This window comes from Euprymna scolopes, chromosome 18, assembly GCF_053919585.1.
Source record: "Euprymna scolopes isolate OS-2025 chromosome 18, ASM5391958v1, whole genome shotgun sequence".
Classification (NCBI taxonomy): Eukaryota; Metazoa; Mollusca; class Cephalopoda; order Sepiida; family Sepiolidae; genus Euprymna; species Euprymna scolopes.
Window position 1 is genome coordinate 112,736,126 of NC_136499.1, and position 6,000 is coordinate 112,742,125.

Below are 6,000 nucleotides of genomic sequence, written 5' to 3' on the forward strand. Positions count from 1 at the left end.
GCAAATCTTTGAACATAATCAACTTCCTATGCTGCTAACCTTTGAAAAAAATCAACTTTCTCCGCTGATAATCTTTTAAAAAATCAACTTTCTCTGTGGCAAATCTTTGAAAAGAATCAACTTTCTCCGCTGCTAACCTTTGAAAAAGATCAACTTGCTCTCTTGCTAATCTTTGAAAAAGATCAACTTGCTCTCTTGCTAATCTTTGAAAAAGATCAACTTGCTCTCTTGCTAATCTTTGAAAAAGATCAACTTTCTCCATTGATAATCATTGAAAAAAAATCAACTCTTGTGTTACTAACGTCTGAAGTTTATCAACTTTTGTGCTACTAACCTTTGAAAAAGATTAACTTTTGTGCTGCAAAATTTTGAAAAAGATCAACGTTTTGTGCTGCTAAATTTTGAAAAAGATTAACTTTTGTGCTGCTAAATTTTGAAAAAGATCAACTTTTGTGCTGCTAAATTTTGAAAAAGATCAACTTTTGTGCTGCTAAATTTTGAAACAGATCAACTTTCGTGTTACTAACGTTTGAAATAGATCAACTTTTGTGTTACTAACGTTTGAAAAGATCAACTTTTGTGCTGCTAACTTTTTGAAAAGATCAAATTTTGTGCTGCTAACTTTTGAAACAGATCAACTTTCGTGTTACTAACGTTTGAAATAGATCAACTTTTGTGAAACTAATGTTTGAAATAGATCAACTTTCGTGCTACTAACGTTTGAAAGCGATCAACTTTTGTGAAACTAATGTTTGAAATAGATCAACTTTTGTGCTACTAACTTTTGTAAAAAGATCGATTTTTATGCTGCTAATGTTTTAAAAAGATCAACTTTATGCTTCTAATTTAAAAAAAATCAACTTTTAGCTGCTAACTTTTGAAAAAAATCAACTTTTATGCTGCTAATTTTTTTAAAAAATCAAATTTTAAGCAGCTAACTATTGTAAAAAGATCAACTCCTATGCTGCTAAATTTTCGAAAAAGATCAATTTCTATGTGGTTTACGTTTGAAAAAGATCAACTTTTATGATGCTAAATTTTGAAAAAGATCAACTTTTATGCTGCTAATCTTTTAAAAAGATCAACTTTATGCTGCTTGCATTTGAAAAAGATAAACTTTTATTCTGCTAACGTTTGAAAAAGATCAATTTTTATGCTGCAAACTTTTGAAAGAGATCAACTTTTGTGCTACTAACGTTTAAAAAAGATCAACGTTTATGCTGTTAATTTTTGAAAAAGATCAATTTTTATGTTGCTAACGTTTAAAAAATATCAACTTTATGCCTCTAATTAAAAAAAAACAAAAACTTTTATTCTGCTAATTTTTTAAAAAGATCAGCTTTTATGCTGCGAACGTTTAAAAAATATCAACTTTATGCCTCTAATTAAAAAAAAAAAAACTTTTATTCTGCTAATTTTTTAAAAAGATCAGCTTTTATGCTGCGAACGTTTGAAAAAGATCAACTTTTATGCTGCTAATTATTTAAAAAGATCAACTTTTATGTTGCAAATTATTTAAAAAGATCAACTTTTATGCTGCTAATCATTTAAAAAGATCAACTTTTATGCTGCTAATTTTTAAAAAAGATGAACTTTATGCTGCTTGCATTTGAAAAAGACCACATTTTATGTTACTAAAGTTTGAAAAGGATCAACTTTATGCTGCTTAATTTTGCAAAAAATCAACTTTTATGATGCTAAATTTGGAAAAGATCAACTTTTATGATGCTAAATTTTGAAGAAGATCAACGTTTATGTTGCTAATGTTTTTAAAAGATCAACTTTATGCTGCAAACGTTTGGAAAAGATCAACTTTTATGCTGCTAACTTTTGAAAAAGATCAACTCTTATGCTGCTAATTTAAAAAAAAAAATAACTTTTATGCTGCTAAAGTTTAAAAAAGATAAACGTTTATACTGCTAATTTTTGAAAAAGACCACATTTTATGTTGCTAACGTTTGAAAAAGATCAACGTTTATGCTGATGACGTTTGCAAAAAGATGAACTTTTATGCTGATGACGTTTGAAAAAGATCAACTTATGCTGCTAATTTTTTAAAAAGATCAACTTTATGCTGCTTGCAATTGAAAAAGATCGACTTTTGTGCTGCTAACGTTTGAAAAAGATCAACTTTTATGCTGCTCACTTTTGAAAAAGATCAACTTTTATTTATTAAGATTTTAAGATGTATATAATTAGTATTATTGAAGAAGGAATAACTCATTACATTTGCTCATATTTTAAAATGTGTTATTATCTATTTTATAAAAGCAATTTTATCCACAATACTGCGAATTATAGAAGCCATTGTTTTAGAATTAAATAATATGATTATATATTTGCTGAAATTTTAGAAAATCCTATTTGATATAGTTTGGATAATAGATTTAATTTTAATTTGCATGCATATAGCAGAACGATGAATTGCATTAATGATATAGAGATCCAGTGTGACACGTAAGAAATTAGTGAATTTTTGGTAATGTCAAGGTTACTTTGGCTAAAACGTAAAAAGGACAAGGTGAGAATTGTAATTCAAATAAAATATTATAGAAAACAAGTGAAGCATGCATATTCCCCCATCAGTGCACAGTGAAAAAGGCATAAAATAATGACTAAGTTCAGCAATTCCCCCCCCCCATTTAGCCCCAAAAGTCGCCAGGGGACGTTAAATCCTGGTGAAAATGAACAAACGGTGCAGTTTTAGGCCTTAACATATTTAAATTTGAGTTCTGCACCATGCAAAAAAAAAAAAAAAAAAAAAAGAAATGACTACGTCCATCATTTGCCCCCTACATTTAGCCCCAAAAATCCCCGAGGCTTTAACATATTTAAATTTGAGTTCAATACCAGGCAAAACTGCTAAATATACATCCACAGAAAATTCTGAACAAATATCGTAAAATAGTCCCAGAAATGGTATGTTTTTATTAGCCCTAATAGAGCCCCTGGGGCACACCCAAGAATTATCGCGAAGTATAGACAAACAAAATTTTATAGAAATCAGTTAGTTACAACTTTTCAGAAAGTTTGATAAAAATCCAAAGCATCAATTTTTTTAATAAGCACAAAAGAGTCAATTTTAGCCATTTTAAACCCGAAAGGCACTCCTAGGGGGAAGCAACCAGAGTTTTCCCGGAAAATCTGTTCTGTTACTTTTTTATTCATATCATGTTTAATGTTTGTGCAAAATTTTAAAAAATTCCAAGACGTAGTTATTGAGAAAAGTGCGGACAGGTGAACAGATGAATGGACGAATGGGCAAGGGTGAATTTACAGGTCCACCTTCCTTTTGTCAGGGGAACCAATAATTCAAATAAAATAATATAGAAAAGGTTTGTTATATGCTTAAATAAAATGTATGCTCATTTATAACTTAGACAATATTTTTTAAATTTTCGAAAATTCTTTTCATGTCGTCGTTCATATAACATAGCCAACTTGAAACCAAAGAGTCTGTAGTCTATCAGTTTGTTTCATATAGCTACGCTTGCTTGCTTTGTTTGTTGTTCAAATTCTTTACCCTGATTGTTACAGCTATATTTTGTTCTTGTTAGTTCGCAGAAGAGAAAAACGAAACACGTACATTTATTATACTTTTAGCTTTAATAGTTCTTGTTTGTTGATTAATAATAAATATAATAACAACGTTTGTCATTGTTTTAGCATTTAGACTGCTGTGAATGCTTGTATTTTTGCATGCAATTGGCTTTATGTAGATAGTACTTAATTTATCATGTTCTGTTCTTGTCTCTCCACATTCTTTTGTCTATCTTGATTCCTCTTTCTTGACGTCATTCATATTTATATCTTTAATCCAAGTTCTTCATTTGATCCCCCAAAGAATTTGAATATTTTTCTGTAGTTGCATTTTGATTTTTTTTTTTTTTTTTTTTTTTTTTTTTCAATTTTCAAACTATTCTCATTGAATGAGTTTTTATTTTGTTTTCGATTTATTGTCCTCAAAATTAATATTTCTATTTTGACTACATTTCAGCTGATGTGACTTCCGGCCTTTTCTAGGCCTACTGTTCATCTACGGTGATGTTTTCGTCATATTAAAATACGATTGTTGTTCATTGATTGTATATGTTGATGTTACTGATAATTTTGTTTTTATTTATTATTTTGCTTATAGATTGGCACTTCATCTGAAAAATACTGTCTATCTTTCGAAACACACGTGAATCATAATACCTAACTTTGGCCTATAAATTTTTATTCATAACACTAAATATTGGTCGAGCATAATTTTGTTAATTGGGAAAGTCATAAACTGGGTTGAGTCAGGGTCAGTTTGACCTACTATGGGAAACAACACTACAGTTTTATTTTAAAACTTTTATCGAAAAAATCAATTCAGGTAACTTGATTATGAAGTAGAGCTGACATCTATTCAATGTAACCGCCTTCAGCCACAATCACCGCTTCGATATGGGTTCAAAACTGGGAGCATGGCTTTTCCATAAGTCCAGCGGATACTCTGTGGATGGCGGTGATCAGGCTGTTTTTGGTGTTGTGGAAGGTCATGTTAGTGATGTTCCCAATGTAGGACAACGAAGTAGTCTAGTGGGTTCAGGTCAGGGGAGGAGGGGGCCAGTGAGACAAGAGTACAAAGTTGTAGCAGTCCTTCTTAAGCCAAGCCTAGATCTTTTTGGACTTGTGAGCTGGTGCCAAGACCTGCTGCCATACCTAGGGTCTGCCAGCGGCCACTTGATTGCACCAGGGAATCGCCACACTCTTCAGCACATCCAGGTACATTTTGGTGTTGGCTTTCAAGCTGACTTCGAAGATGTGAAGTGGCATGATGTGGCCCTCACTTGAAACCACACCAAAGACCATAACCGTGGCTGGAAAGTTTATTTTCATCTCTCTGTGCACATCACTGTTATTCATGGCCAGTCCAGCGATGCATTTTGAGGGTGCTGGCAATGGTCCTGTTGCAATAACTTGGATCAGTAGAGAGCATGAGTTGTACAGTGGCGCATCTCCGATCTCGCTAATTAAACATTATGTCACTTTCAAACATGATAGAAGGCTCTTATCGCTCTTGGGATTTGTGCATAACTGGCCAACTAGTAGATGGTCTGCAACATAAAAAGAAAACCGGTTTTCATCAAACGGAAATGGAATCATGTCGTCTTTAGGGCAACAGTTTTATCGTTCCACCCTGTATGAAGGGAATAGCTGCTATAAGAGGGACGAATTGGGGAGGAGAGACAGTTGCGTGTTTGATAGCAGCGAAACTGATATTTGTCATAGGTGTGAATTACGGTTTAAGTGAAGACAAATTCTGCCAGTTTTCGGGATTGCCATTTTGAGACCTATAAATTGCTAGATAGTCATTTTTGGATGGAAAAATGGTAAAATTATGCAATGAAAGTTCCATCCATAAGGACACAATCTAAAACAGATGTACCCTGGACACGCATCCATATAGATAATCCAGGACCACTGAAAGGATATCATTACCTGGTAATCATGGATAGTTTTTCAAAATGGCCAGAAATTTATAAATACAAACACCCTACAGCTGCAAACACTATAAAGGCGTTAGACGAGGTATTTGGTCGTTTTGGAATACCAAAAACAATTGTTAGTGACAATGGTACCATGTTCACAGGACAAGAATTTAAGGACTACTGTGAGTCACTGGCCATGGAACATATCACAACACCAACTTATAACCCTCGCTCTAACGGGCAAGCAGAAAGGTTTTTAAAACCCAAGACAATGGCAGAATTGTTAGAAAATGACCTCCAAATCGTAGTGGAATGAGGCTGCAAATGTATGGTAACCTGTAATACTAGTAAGACAAAATTGCTCTCCTTTAACAATTACAAGAAACCTCTCCAACCGCCTATATCCATGACAAATAACACCCTACCTCAGAATTCTTCCTTCAAACTCCTTGGACTAACATTTGCAGGCAATATGAAATGGAACAAATACATTAAGGGCATTGCAAAGGCTGCTATAAAGAAGGTGGGTTCCCTCTAT

General features: G+C 32.8%; 1 protein-coding gene across 3 annotated transcripts in view; it reads left to right on the plus strand.

The window, feature by feature from the left end:
• The window catches only part of LOC145297770 (uncharacterized), a 576,130-nt gene that overhangs the window by 569,412 nt on the left and 718 nt on the right, over positions 1 to 6,000 (plus strand). The gene's annotated exons all lie outside the window — the stretch shown is intronic.